This window comes from Scleropages formosus, chromosome 4 (assembly GCF_900964775.1).
Source record: "Scleropages formosus chromosome 4, fSclFor1.1, whole genome shotgun sequence".
Taxonomy (NCBI): domain Eukaryota; kingdom Metazoa; phylum Chordata; class Actinopteri; order Osteoglossiformes; family Osteoglossidae; genus Scleropages; species Scleropages formosus.
The window spans coordinates 23,838,074-23,853,777 of record NC_041809.1 but is presented as its reverse complement, the minus strand read 5'-3'; the positions used below and the strand labels follow the sequence as shown (position 1 = coordinate 23,853,777).

General features: G+C 42.2%; 1 protein-coding gene across 5 annotated transcripts in view; it reads right to left on the bottom strand.

Annotated features, from left to right (window-relative positions):
• The window catches only part of trim3b (tripartite motif containing 3b), a 32,183-nt gene that overhangs the window by 15,827 nt on the left and 652 nt on the right, over positions 1–15,704 (bottom strand). For 2 of the 5 annotated variants that reach the window (XM_018755569.2, XM_018755574.2), the window contains exon 1: positions 13,126–13,368. The exons of 1 other annotated variant lie outside the window; for it this stretch is intronic. The gene's annotated coding sequence lies outside the window, so the exon portion shown is untranslated. Of the gene's footprint in view, positions 1–907; positions 1,022–1,330; positions 1,496–13,125; positions 13,369–15,704 lie in introns of those variants that run through there. 2 more of the 5 variants (XM_018755570.1, XM_018755572.1) reach the window with 2 other exon arrangements.

The following is a 15,704-nucleotide window of genomic DNA, read 5'->3' as shown; positions in this document are numbered from 1 at the left end:
CAGTCAGTGTGTACACCACCATGGAAGCCGCAACTCATTCACACCTGCCAAACAACTGCAGCGGAGTGGAGGTCATCCCTTCAGGTGGGGAATACACCTGGTAAACATGCTAAACCTTCAGCCAACACCACACAGAGAGCGATGGATACACAGCTGCACGTCACAGACTCCGAGATAAAACTAGATGCAATGTTTGCACAAGCTCCTAAAACACCCACCTTTTACACAGTAAAGACGGCACAGCCTTCTTGAGGAAACGCTTTCACACTTGCTGACTGCGTAAGCACAAATCTACAGTAATGACTACATGAAGATAGTTTACAATCGAAAAGCCATAATACATAAATAGCCAGCTATCGGTGAAAATGGAGCCCAATACGGACACAAAGAAGGTAGTGTTTGCTGTAACAGTGACACAAAGAGACACCAGAGCATGTGATCACAACTGACAGCTCTCGACCCAGCAACTCTGTAGATATTTCCTCAAAAAGAGAATGACCAAACATGTGGTACCTCACAGTTGTGGTACTTCTGAGCATTGCAGGCTGGTGTAGTTATGCCTTCCAAAGACACAAATAGTTTCCATGCACAAAAAAAAAGGCCCATTCATCATGGAGACAAACCTCTTTATTCCATGCTCATCATAGTTGTACTACTTTATCTGGTACTTATATAAGTGATAATAAAGAGCAATTCTTTGACAGCAAATGATGAAAACTAAATTCTCATCAATTCACTGATTCTAAGTGACAAAACTACACAAGTTACTTTACAGTGATCTCTTACACTCCTGTGTGTCGCTTGGTCCTTATATCCTTAAATGTTTCTCCTTACTCCTCTCTTTCTCACATACACACAGTGGTCTATGCTGTACAATGACACTGCAAGCAAAGCATGTCTTACCAACCTCAAAGCACCAGTGGCAAGGGTGGGGGGCACTTAAAATGGCACTCCTAAAATTCTCATCTCCAAGTCAGTTTCTCTCCATACTTCCAGCTGGCCAAGCAGAGAGGGAAAAGAGGAACTGCCGCCTTGCTACAGGCTACAGGAGAAGGGCCCTGCCAGGGAGAAGGGGAGGAAAGCAGGAGAGGGAGGGAGCAGGAAATTAGTCCTTCTTGCAGCTCAGATCGCCAGCCGGGGTTGCTGTCCCTGTGGCTGACAGCAGCTGGAACAATGGCCTTCCTCTCTCTCTCTCTCTCTCTCTCTCTCTCTCACACACACGTGCAAAAATGCACATTACCACAGAGAGTGGCAGGAAACAGCAAGCAAAGCCTTCAGAAACCCATAGCGAACAATGGAAAAAGATGGCAAGAGAGAAAGGCACACTTACAAGCACAACAAGTGTTTGTGATCTTTCAGGAATCCCCCATTGTTGTTTCTTGCTCGTAGGTTTCAGGGCCCTGCGACCGAAGAGCACCACAGAATCCTTTCGCTGCTCACTCCCTGTGCTCCAGCTCCATATCCTCCACCCGATTTGCCTGTCCCCGCCTAGTTTCTTTACACACACATACACAAACACACGCGCTGAATGGGAACAGCTGAGCAGTGATGTCAAGAGGCAGAGGGTGGAGCCCAAACCTTGAGGCCACACCCCTACTGCACAGCTCTATTCTAGGCCTTCTGAGATCACTCTAACAACAGGCTCCGTTGATCCTGGCATGTAAAAGGACCTGCTTGAGAAACAGATTGCCTCACAGGAGAACAATTTCAACTGACATGAGAGGGTTTGAAGAAAAAGGTAGAGAGAACAACAGGCGAAAAAGAACTTATGACTAACCCACAAATCAGAAAAATAGAAATCTCAACCCTATCCCAAAAAGAATTACACCTAAAATTTAGCAATTTAAATGTCTTCCAATTCCACTATATATTTTGTCTGATAAACAGGATCTACAAGATAAAATATTCACACCAACACACAGGGGACTCAGCAGGGACAGAAAGGCCCTCCTGGGCATGCCCACAGAAAAAGAAAGAGGCGTGCACAAAATGTCTCCAGTCTAAAGGTAAGATGTGAACCAAAAGTTTTCAAACCCAAGAGCAGTCTTGCTGTTCCACTGAACTCTGTTACCTTTCTTGCTTCTGATGGATATTCAGATGCATAAATAGTTCAAAAGTGATGTCATAACTAGGTAGTGAAGATGTTAGAACTGTCACCTTGGAGTACCCAGGTTTGAATGCCTGCTCCTCCTGTCATATCCATAAGCAAAGCATTTCTTCTGAACTGCTCCAGTAAAAATCATCCAGTTATAAAAATGGATAATCATAATTGCTTTGCAGAAAGGTATAAATGAAATAAATACAAATAATTGACGGCTGCCCATCCAGAGGTGGGTAGTAAAGCATCATATTTACTCTGTTACGTATACTTAAGTTTCCTTTGGAGAATTTCTACTTTGCACAGTCGTGTATGGAATCAGTTTTTTTTTTTTTTTTTTTTTTTTTATAAACCTGTATTTGAGTATACTTTTACTGCATATTCTCCTTACTATCAGTGGATTTTATGGAAACTGTTAGCTGTTACCCACAGTTTCTGCCAATCAAAACAGTTTTATTGCACACCAATAACAACAACTCCTCACCATGTTCTTCAGTGGACTGCATTGGCTGTTGTTGGCTTTCAGTCACAGTTTTCCCCAACACTGAATGCCACAGAAGACTTGCCAAGCAGCTCAGTTTAGTGTGAAAATTCACAGCCCCAAAACAGAGCACCTAGAGGAGACCCATGCAGACATGGGAAGAACATGCAAACTACACACAGAATGAGCTGATCATATGATGAGCATATCATAATGATCATATGAACATAATGTTATTTCCATAAAGCTGTAACATTACTTTGTAAAACGAGACCAATCAGGTTTGATGTTGACCAGTCAGGATTTAGCCCTGAATTTGTCCCACCATAAACGACAACCTATTTCTATCATTGGTGTGGAAAGGGTTGGCAGGACTCTGAAGATATGAATTTAAATATTGTAATATGTTTAAAAATACTCCCCCCCCCCCAAACTGCAAGAATTTACAAACACTATTCTTGAACCATGTTATTTTGTGAGGTGCTTTGATTTTATTAATGTAAGTGTGTGGACTATGCTACGACAGTGGCATTTTGTACATTTCAGCATGTTAATATCTAAATGTTTGAGAAAAGAACTGTTCAAATATAACCAAAATGTTATTGCTTTACAGTATATTAATTTGCATATAACTGTTTTTAATTTGCTTATTCAATATCAGTAACTACTGTTTGATGAAGTGCTTCAATTTGATCAATTTAAGCATAAGCTCTATACTGCCAGTGGAAGGTAGTTCTTGAGCTACATGGTGGACTTGGAGTTCAAATCCATCTTACTGTCTGTGAAGTTTGCATATTCTCCCCATGTTTGGATCCTGCAAATATGCACAGAAGGCAGCACTGGCAAACCACTTCAGTTCCTCCCTTGTCTAGGAAACCATGCGAGTGGTCGCTATGAGTTGGACTCAACTCGGTGGCACTTCCATACATACATATTCACAGGAATAAATAAAAAGGTTATATTTCTTTTTCTAGTTAATATTTTCATTAAGATTTTCACGTTTAATTTTCAGTAGTCATCGAGATAGTCAGTGCTTACAGCCCACTGTTTTAGCTGCTTTTGGAAGAAAATCATACCACTACCATCACATCTAGTTAGAGCCAAAACATCACCCTTTCAACCAGGATTGAGGCCAAATTTGAACAAATCCACATGAGGTTCAGTGGGCAGCCTGATATAACTTTGCTGTTCTAAATCTTCCATTCCAGAACTTCCAGTCTCACCAGTGACAGACAAATGGAAACTATAACCAGCAACATCTCAACTCTTGGGGGCGCCTTCACAGTCTGAGTCACAGCAGGCATCTAACGATGTGAAAATGATGTGCCCTTTCAACAGAGATCTACATGTCAAGACAGATTCAGAAACCGTAATTTCTGCCAGTTCAGCTGCATTTGTCCTGGGTGATTTGTAGTCTCAAAGCACATCTGTTTTTCAAGATCATCACTATATATGTGTACGGAATACAAAAAAGATCATCTAAATTACAAAAATTACAAAATGCTCCTTAGAAACATGAACAAATAAGTCTGTTTCATATTTCCCATTATAGAACGCATTTAGTGAGCATATAAGTCACACTTCAGCTTTACACGATGACCACCAATGTTGAAAATACAGATGGGGCGAATCTAATAAATCTGAAAAATTATTAAAACAGATTCCATTAAACAGTAATTTTATAGTCCCTCAGGAATACTCTGGGACAAGACAAACAGCTGGAAATGGCTCCCAGTATTGAAAGAAGTTGGAAAAACAACGGTCGTAAATTACCACTCATGTTCCACCACTCATCCCCACAGCAGGACTGAACTTAATCTGACCAGATTATGAGAAAACATTAATGTGCAGTTAATCTATGGAGGTCAGAGTCTGCTGGTTTGTTTCCGGGCACTCCAGGATGAGCTCTTCAATGTGAAGAACAGCACTAACAAGCGCCATTCTGCACATGCATACTTATTCATTCCATTGATTTTTGCAGTTATGTAACACAATGAAATATATTACAAAACTGCGCATAGCACATCATCCTACTCCCTTGATCAAATTCACAGACCACTCAGGTTGAGATGGCAGATTTGCTCCAGTTGCATAATTCAGCTCCCTGCAGTATTTCTGATTCGCTGCCCCCATCATGTTAGCTAATGACCATGTTAGCTAATCTATACCATGGTAAAAAGAGCAACAACCAAAGCTCCCACAGGTTAGCCCCTTCATCTGTCCTCTGATTTGACTCTGATGGTTAAAGTACAAATCATGAATTCCAGTGAAATTAAATTCACAATGCCATTAATAATGAAATTATCAACTTTCTCCTTAATCTATGACATCTTTTAACAGTTTCTTTTCTGGACCCTTTTCTAAGCCTCCCATTTATTTGACAGTGAGAATTGCATTCAGCATTGTAATGATTCAGGTGGCCATCCCAGACCACATGGCAGCTTCTAATGCCTGTTACTAATGTCTTAATGAGGGCAGGGTTGTATAAGAGCCCCTGAAGACTGATGGGTCTTCACCGCCGCAAAAGGAGGACAGTCAGCTGCCCCCACCCAATCCAAATCCTCCCCAGGTTACTGACTCACAGTCCAGCTGCATGGTCTATGGAGAGGAAGTGAGGCTGAGAAAGACCTTGGAGTAACTTTCATTTCTATTGCTTTTTGTGGCTTTACCATCCAGGCACTGACTTTGCATTCTGGTATTCATTAACCTTTGCAATGCTACTGATTTGGACTGATTTCTACTACATAATTTTGTCTGTAGTTAAATTTAACAGTTACACCTATTAAATCACTTTAGCTAAGGCTGTCCTGTAACTGCATGTAAATGCAGTAGTAATTATTCAAAGGGTTTGAAATATTTTCATCTTAGAACCTATAAATTCAGCAATTACAAACATGCAGAACAAGACAAGAGCAGCATCTGAAGTGGAATGTATACCCATGGTCAAAAGGAAAATGAAAGTTATCTGTATAGAAAACAACATCTAATGGGTTTGTACAAGAAAATTAGCAGCTGACTGGTCAATACATTTTTCACAGCTGTACAAAAGGTGATGGGTATTTAATCGATGGACTCAGTACTAGGACAAAGATTTAAAAAAAATATCCAACCTCAGGTCCTTTAGTTGATGGGACAGACCACTATTGCTGGCTGGTATGTTTTTGTTTCCTGACTTCATGAGATAATGGGTGACAAGCACAGAAAATTTTGAATAATTTCAGGAATAAGCATTTGCTTCAAGCCAAAACATTACACAGAGAAAAGTGTGTGCAGCCATCTCCCTGGACACACCATGACATTACATTTATTATGTAATGTGGCATCACAGAAGTGCAAGAGATGCTCTAACCAAGAGGGGCATTGAGGCGAGATGGCTTGAGGGTGGAGACTCTAGCCAGTGAGAGAAAGAAACTGAGGAAATGGAGGGGGAAAAGGACAATGGAGGAGGAAAACAGAAGGTGGAAGAGAGACAAGGTGAAGAAATTATAAAGAGAGAGAAAGGACCAAAAGGACAGAGAACATGGAGTACACAAAGGAAAAAGTGGAACATTAACCACACAGACTCCAAAAAGCCTGGCTGCATTAACAAAGTTGACGGTGTGGTGCTTCGGCTTTATGCTCGTTAGGCTGTTTTAACAAGATTTGGTGATGCTTACTAGGCACATATACATTTGGTTTTTTGGGAGATGCTTTTTGAAAGCTGATTTAAGATGAGATTAAGACGACTGACATTATGAAATAAGATACAAAATGTGCGTTAATTACCTCAGAGGGAAAATGTACTCTGCTTTATTACCCAGACCGACATCAATAACCACACAAAAATTACTTCCTTTTCTACAGTAGCAGTCAAATGGTCACATTTACCATACTTAGCCCACCAAAACAAAAACCCATTGTACTACAACATTTTCTATTTCTGAAAGCTTCCCTTTTGCTTGTGATAAAGATACATTTTTTCATTGTTGTTCACATGCAGTTGGTTGCAAATACGGCTCTTCTGTGACTGAAGGGGGTGCACACTTTGCGGCACATTTGTGTGGTTGGTCGTGATTGCATGTGCATGCCCTCAGGTCTGAGTCTGTTACAGCATATGCATCTGTGCAGTCATGCCTATAATTCAGAAAAGACAAGAGTTCAGTGCACGTGCATAGGCGCACACACTTCCCGATGGAACATAAAGGATAAAGACACTGATTCTGTTCTGATTTGCACTATTCTCATGGGCAGTTGCACCCATGCATGAACCCCTTGTGTTGGAAACCTGGCTCTTGAATATAAGCTGGAAGTATACACGCGCACACTGGCTGAAGTCGCTTGTCCCGGGCGGGGTCATGGCGAGCCGGAGCCTAACCCGGCAACACAGGGAGCAAGAGTGGAGGGGGTGGGGACACACCCAGGATGGGGTGCCAGGCCATCACAAGGCACCCTAAGAGGTACTCAAACCCCAGACCCGCTAGAAAGCGGGACCCGGCCAAGCCCACTGCGCCACCGTGCCCCCAAGCTGAATGTAGCGGAACATAAAGAAAAAATAAGAAGTGATCACATTTTGTCTGAATGAAGCTTTTAACACTGATGACCCGCTAGTCATGTTTCACATGCACCATAAATGGTTAATGCATCAGTGTACATGTGTACCAGTGTAAGAACATTACTTCTTACATAAGTATTTTGAAAGGAATACTAACTGTTCATACTTTCTTCTGTAAGCACTACATCTCCCCATGCCCTTAAAATAAAGGTCACTCCCTCTGTACATGATAAATATTTACATGTCTAAAAGGTTGCAGCTTTTCACAGGCCTGAGCCAAAGCAGTTCACACTCATTCCACACTACTGGGAGAAAATCATCTGGGACTGCATATCCATACTAAGGAAGCATCCACGTGCAAACTAGTTAGTGGAATACATCTTTCCTGGGACCATTTGGGCATGATGCAAGTACTTGGAAAGTTGCTGCACAAATACAGAACTTTAACTGATAAAGTACCTGTTCACTGGGAGACCCTCATCAAAGGGGAAGAACTTCAGCTGTACACTCTCGCCATCTCAATTGTCTCACGTTCCCTTTTATTAAACCAGAAACTCAGATCTGAAAACCTCAACGTTCAACACACGTCTAATCCAGACGGTGTCTGGTTTCTTCTATCAGCCTTACCATCATCATCACTGTCACCTCTCAGTATAAGGGGCAGCCAGTGGCTTCACTTCTTACCACTGGATTTGAGATTCACGTGCCACCTCAAGTTATTCTAACCAGACATTAGAAACAACAAAGAAGAAACATCTAACCCCAGTTCCAGCAGGTGCAGAGCCAGAAACTAAGGATTAGTGAAGAAGGTCAAGTGGCCCTTCTTTTAAAAAAAAAAAAAACTCTGATCTTTTGGGAAGGTTCAACAGACTTCAGAGTTATGACAACATTGATAAACAAAAGAAGAAAAAACCACCCTTATATAAAAGCAATATTTTTAAAGTCTTCAGGAAAAGAATGCTTTATATATTTAAAAATATAGTACAGCACTGGAAAATTAATTTCTTTTCAAGTAATATATACTCATTACAATACTAATACACGTGGGATTACACAATACATTTTGCAAATCAAGTATAACAATCACAGCCACTCTATAAAAATCTATTTTATATTAAATTATGCTTTTTTACATATAAAGATAATAAAATAAGTACAAAAGAGCCTTATTTGGCAACAAGAATGGGGTTTGCATGACCAACAGGAAATCATTCAATTAACACATAGGAAGGGGGGGGGTCCACACTACTGGCATATTCTGCATGAGAGCTTTTACAACTGAGATATGGGCAGAGAGAGGAAGCAGCAGTGAGTCTAAGTGACCTGAGATACAGAAGCATGACAAAAATGACTTCCTTTCAGTAAAACATGAAAAACTACCAAACATGAATACAGTCATCACCCTACACAGAGCATGGCAGCACTGGACTGCAACGCCTGCTCAGATCTGTTCTACTGAGATGATGTCCTACTTGGTAGTGCATCACACAGGCACTATTATTGCACTAGAGGACAACAAAGGGAGCCCACATGTGGAAATCCAACACATTCAGTGAGGAGGTTTTACTGGTTCACAAAGCGGAAGCAGAAATACTGTTAGTCAAGGTAAATTGGACACACATAGACACACTTGCTCAAAATGTAAGTGATGCTTGCATCAATTGAAGGATTTATCCAGAGATATCAACACTTTCCTCAACTGTCTGCTTGCCTGGCAGGTACAGGTTATTCCATTTTTTTTCAGCTGCTGAGTAATTACCGAAGACCTCCCAAAGATCCAAGCTGAAGACAAAGACAGACAGTAATCATCAGCAACCACATTTAGCAGGGACAGTTCTGACAAGGAGAGATGGAGAAGGAGCAAGGGAGGGGGAGGGGGGAGTAGCATGTGTGATTTTGTGGGTTTAAAAACACTGAAAAGAAAGTAAAAAAGGAATGGGCAATTTCAGTGGGTTTTGCACTTTGCATTTTCCATGCTTTATTTCTAAGAAGATGAAATGGATGGGCAACGTAAAATGTGTGTGTGTGTGTGTGTGTCTGTGAGAGATAAGTGTGAATCTGTGTATGGCAGATACAGACTGACTCCGACAGATGAAGAGTACATGGGGATATGTGCATGTGTGCGCCCAGAAGCAAGTACAAAGGAAGAGACTCATAAAAGGAAAAGGACTGCCCATCAGCAGAGCCCCACCCACAAGAACCAGGTTCATGCCATTAGTCAGCTGACCTAGGGCAAATCTCTGCAGCCAAATGTACAAGCACAACACAAATGACCATGTGAAAAATCCTGGGCATGGCATACAGCAGCATTTAGGGAAAAATCCAGGGAACTGCTGTCAAGTACACACGACACGTCTGTCAACTCCCTCAGAGCTTGATGAGTCAATCACAGCCTGGCTTGCCAGCTCCTAACCAGACTAGTTACAGTATGTTGTTCTCTCTTTCCATGACACATGATGGCGAAATAAAGGGAAATATACACAGACCTTCTATCTTTTCTGCATTACTAGCTTTATGGGTGGCATAAGAGTTCTAAAGAAAGCAAACTGGGAAAGTTAACAATCCATTCATGACAAATGAAACCCATGCTTGTATTTATTTTTGACTCATGTCTTTCATGAACACATTTTGAGTGGGAGCCCATGTTAGCTGTTTTGATATAATGACTTCCTGGATGACAGCACAGAAGGGAAAGGATCTTGAGCCTTTGTTCCGAAATGCGCTGAACCCTAAGCATTCTACGGACTATACCACCAGAACTGATTTCCACAAAAGTGCCAGTGGCGCAATTGCTGCTGATAAATCACCAGAGGGCAGCCAGAGCTACAGAAAGGCTTGTAGATTAGTTCTGATGATCTGCTTGAGCAATGACTCACTGCTGGGTTACTTGGGTTATAGAAATCAGAATGTTTTGACTTTTTCCCTTTTATGGATCTCAACTAGAAACCAGGTGTGAGTTCGGGAAGTAAAACTGGCTAAATTAGCCACTGGATGGAGCAGATTCTGAACAGTAGGAAGAACGATTTCACCTGTAGTCGAAATACCCTGAATTAAAATTGTGGTACGAGGTGAAAATATTGATGGTATAATTGTACACTAGTGTTGCCACTAAAGGATAAAGATGTTGCTTAGAGGCTGACAGCGCTGCAAACCAAATCAAACAGCCTGAGGCAATGGTTCCTGCAACCCGATACTTTAAAAAAAATGTAATCCCAAAACCGGAAAACCTAGTTGGGTACCACCATTGCAAATGAACCTTTTATTTTCATTCTCAACCTCTAACTGGCATTCTTGTTCTCACACGAGCAAATGCTCTGGGCACTTTGCAAGCAGTGAAAAGTAGTGTACTGATGAATTTGTCACATTCATCCACAGTCCATGTTCTTTTAAGACTACAGAAGTGTTCCAGCCTGCAGAATCAAGCAGAAGCATCACTGCACCACCACAGCAGTTATTGCTAAGGGTAAATACTGTGTGCAGTAACAGCACTGACTGATAAAGCTGAAGGCAGCTGCAGTTAAAATTGACTCCGTTGTGAAAGAGAAGGTCTGTCTCTCTACCTTGCGATTTATACGGGGTATACTTCAGCACCCCTGCTTAACTTCTCTCCTCCATATGCCCCACCATTAATATGACCTGGAAGCGGTGTTCAATATGGAGCTTGGCCCTCGGAGTGGATCCCCCTGCCACCTCACTATCGTAGAAGCAAGGAAGCATGAGTCTCACTCTGGATCTCATGAAACCACTGCAATTCTGATGCTACAGTTAATTCTGTTGGTGTTCCTGCCATGTGTGGATATGCAGAACATGGTCCTTTGTTATTTTATTGTGACAGTTATCTAATAGGCATATGTAATGAAATGTCATTGGTATACAAAAAATACATTACATAAAATTCACACATTGTATTTTTTGGTGAGATGTACGTCGCTTTGGAAGAAAAGCGCTGAATAAATGTAAATGTATAAAAAATGACAAAGCACTGACAAAACTAGTGTAAAGTGACACTTGTTGATATCTGTAAAGGAAACAGTCCTTTCACCATAATCAGTCTCTCATTCTAAAAAGATGGTAAACTTATCTACCCTAGTTTTGTGAGATCCTCCAACCTTTGCAAAAGCAAATCCACAATTTTGTCATGTGTAAAAAATGAGTTTGATGGAAGTTTCCTGATTTGGAATTAGAGCCAGCACACTAATTCAAGCTGTGCAATCTTCTTAAGATAGCATTTGCTTGGAATTGCTGCATAACAGGTCTTACACCACTTTTGATTGCAAGTCACACTGCATCATTCTTAAATCGCTTTCCTCCTTCCACATAAAGCCATGTGACTGGTCAAGCAAGATTAGAAAAATAGCAGAGAGCAGTCTCTTTGCCCTTGAACAGCAAACATTCTTCACTCACAAGATCAAATCACAGCTCTGATGAAAAGCCATGGGATGACAGGCAATAACTTCCACCCATCCTGCTACCTCACAAGTACTTATGAATCCAAGGTAAAAACACTGAATACTGCTACACCCATAACAAGGACTATGTACAAGTCTACCAAAGTACTCAGACTCCACATGCAGACTGATTGCCAGCCTACCTTTAAACCAAACTCCTACTGGTCCTTGTAAAATCTGTACATTCTGTTTTTCATTCATTTAGCTGACACCCTTATAAAGAGCGAAGAATACAGCCATTCATTTTGTATGATCCTTCAAACTACATCTGCAACATATTCTGTGGCCAAAACTACCTTCCATTCATTGTTCACCCCACAATGTTGCCCATCTTTGTCTAGGCTGCCACTGAGAACTGTTTCTGACAACCGTGGTAAACCCACAGCCAAGAGGGAGACACTGGACACACTAAAATATGTGAAAGAGTCAAAGGATGAACACTTTATAAGCCACTGCATGCCTATAAACAGACTTTTTTTCAGTGTTAATGCAAAAAAAAACTGGAAAACTGGTCTTCAAAATGTGAAAACAGTTAGAATGTGACATGCCAAGTCAGAATATTGAATGATCACATCCTTGGAATGTTAACCCAATAACTTTAGTGTGCTCTGGCTGTAGTCACTTGGAAAAAATGTGTTGTGTAAACTTAAAAACTGGAGGACTACAAGCTGCAGTGCCACTGATAATCTGATCTGAAGGAGGCAGTGATTTCTGACCGCTGCTTCATTCCTCTATAATCACTCCCACAGAGGGTGCGCACTGATAGAAATGCATACATGACAGTTGAGGCGACATGTGGGCGGCCGCCTTCCTGGGAAATTTATTTCCACATTTTTTCAATGTCTTGTTCCACATAATCCATGCTTATCTCTCTAATCGCCAGATGCCGCAAACCTGTGTTTCTCTGTGAAACAAGAAAGGATCCACTACAGCCCGGGTGCACACCAAACACTCTGCAGATATAAACATCGGATATAGAGATAGCAGAGGGACAAGGAAGAACAGATCTATGAGTAGTTACAGTTTGGATAGCAGCATCTCCAGTCACACCATGGACATATCAGCCCTCACCCTCCTCACCAACATCGCCCATCACACTGATGAATGTGTGAAACATGTGATAACACTCCTCAAAACGTCACCTCTGCTGCTACCCGAGTCTCGGAGAGAGAGAGAGAGAGAGAGAGAGAGAGAGAGAGAGAGAGAGAAGGAGTCAGACTGCGCCCAGCCCTAACTGCAGGTGCATCAGAGTCACAACCAAGCCAAAACAGGGATAATGCAGAAGAGCAAATGGACGGACACACATAGTCTTTTTTCACAACTTCACAGTAAACCACAACAATCATGACAGCCCTAAATGGTTTATAACAACTGCTTTACCCTTTAACTGTCTTATAGAGAGCTGTCAAATATGAAAGATCAAAGCAAATTATTAATCTACATAATTCAACGGGTACATCTTGTTGGAGCATGCAGTGTCGCACACCATGGCAACGAAGCACCCTTTGGGGGGGAGAGCATAGTGGTGCTGTAATAAGACAGGAAGAAACGCAATGCCTCTACTCACGCGAGTTCTCAGGGAAAAGCTGGTGGTGGTGGTGGTGGTGGTGGTGATGACTGGGGGTTATGGCAGCCTCAGGATCCCAAAGCACATTGAGGGCAGTCCATTGTCAGATCCCCACATCCCGGAAACACCGATCCATGCAGCAATAGTGGGAGTGACAGCAGAAGAGACATAGATGGGCAAGAACTGGGGCGCGTGCGTGCGTGTGTGTGTGTGTGTGTGTGTGTGTGTGTGTGTGCGCGCGCACACTTACACTCCTGTGTGGGAGAGAGAGGGAGAAAGAGAGAGGTATAGAGAAGGCAAGAGAATGCAGCCCATTGGTCAGACAGAGAAATGGGAGGAGCCTGGGTATCCAATGCCGTGAACAAGGCACAGAGCAGAAGCAAAATGGCAGCTCCAAACACATCTTTTCAGAGGTGCTGTGATGATGGTGACACTGAAAGAGCAGCTGCAACTGGGTTTTGAGCTAGTGCAAGCTCAGCTGCCAGCAAATAAATTAATACATTTTAAAAATAAAATTGTCTTCTTACCTTGACAAGTGTCAGAAAGAAGAATAGTGACTGATTATGTAAAAATCATAAAGGGGTGGAATTTCAGAACAAAGAATAATACGGCAAATGAACTCCTAACGTTTTACCTTTTATGCTGAAGCAAACAAGAGAAACGTAAATTATGTGCACAGCTGATGGAAGCAATGTCAAGCAGATTTTCTTCTGGAAGGACCCTTATAGTGGACGTGGAAGTGAGTTGTTGAAACAGAGAAGGCAGTAGGCTCAGGGACAAGTGAGGTAAAAGTAGGGTTAAATCAGTGAAGGGGTCCACCTGGAATTCACATATCTTGAAAGACAGAGATAGACAGAGTGCAAGTGAGTCGGAGGTGTGGGCCAGGCTGAAGTAGTACACAAGGGTTCCAGGCTTGAAGAAAGGCTAAAAATAGTCTGTTGGGAAAGAAAAAGAGATGAGCAAGGACAGCACTGCCAGTGTATCTCCAGCCATTTTCCCAGCTTCCCTCATTGTTTTTTCATTCATTATTTATTCAACCAATGGATGAGCAACACTGAAAGCAATAGGATAGGAAACATACAGAGCAGAAAGGAAGGAGAGCAGGAACAAACTGACAAATCGACTTGTGGAATGATACGAGCTGGGGGAGTGGCACGTTACAGACGTCATCTTGGGATTTTACTGCCCGAGAAAGTGGTTGCCATGGAAACCGCATCCAGAGTTGCCCGTTTTATATCCTCTCCACTGCATTATCCACCCAAAAGCTTCCCCGCTGCTAACTCCACCACCTGCACATCTGCCATCAGCAGTTTGTCTGAAACCACTAACAAGGTGCATTCGCGCCCCTGGGTTCTCCAGAGCTCACAGGCAACAGTCCAACACAGTGCCATCCCACACGCCACTCCTTATCCAGCATTCATTACATATTTGAGGCAATGAAACTAAATTCTCCATAATGCATCTCCCACACATTAAGTTCCTTTAATAAGATTGATGTTTCATAACTGGCTACACATTAGAGAATGAATACTATATTTGACAATATTTACTGCAGACCATGGTTTATGTGTGTGTATATTTCTAGTATGTAACAGAAATGACCACCGTTTAAAAAAACAAAGCACCCCCACCGCCACCCCATACATTGCTTCAAACCCCAACAGCACAAGTTTGCCTTCCCTGCAGACTCATGGTACTTTCACCAGCCTTTATTCAAGACTGCAGCACAAAGCACAGAACAATGCCCAGATTAAAAAGATCAGGCCCTCCTAGAGCTTTTTTGTTTTATACCAGCTTCGAATTCACATGACCTTATAGACTGAGTCCTTGGACCTCACAGGCTACTGCAGCTGCACATCCAGCAGAAATAACACAGGCGAGGGGTCCATCAGAAGAGTCTCCCTTTTCAAGCTCTTGGCCCTGAAGCTGAGACAGCTGAGGTGTACAAGTTTGTTTTAGGGATGCTGCATGGGTGACTCACTACATGTCTCTCCAGTGAACACCCACCCCCCCCAAAGCATGTCTATGCAAGGATTAAGTCCCTCAACCCCCCTTAACTTTCTGTAAAAAGGAGGCTGGTCCCTGGTTTTATCCTGCATTGACACTGACCCAGATAATTCCATTACAATTGTACTACTGTTTTAGGCTTTGGGAAATAAACCAAGTAAAACCTTTGGATGTGGAATTTTGGGTTTTATCCCTTGTCTTCGTTTAACACACACACACTGTTTGAAGCCGTTTCTCCCAAGCGGACTTGCAGCGAGCCGGGGCCTAACCCTGCAACACAGAGCGTAAGGCTGGAGGGGGAGGGCACACTCCCAGGGTGGGACACCAGCCGTCACAACACCCTAAGCAGGACTCGAACCCCAGACTCGCCAAAGATCAGGACCTGGTGAAACCCACTGCGCTATAGCCCACCCCTTCATTTAACAATAATTCTTTATTACTCTTCTTTCTCTAAAGAAAGTGCAAGGTTATGTTCATAAAAACAAGAACAGACCACATCTCATAGTACTCTACAGACAGTACTTACATATGCACATATACCCCCACTTAAAATTTCCAACTATCCAAAAAAA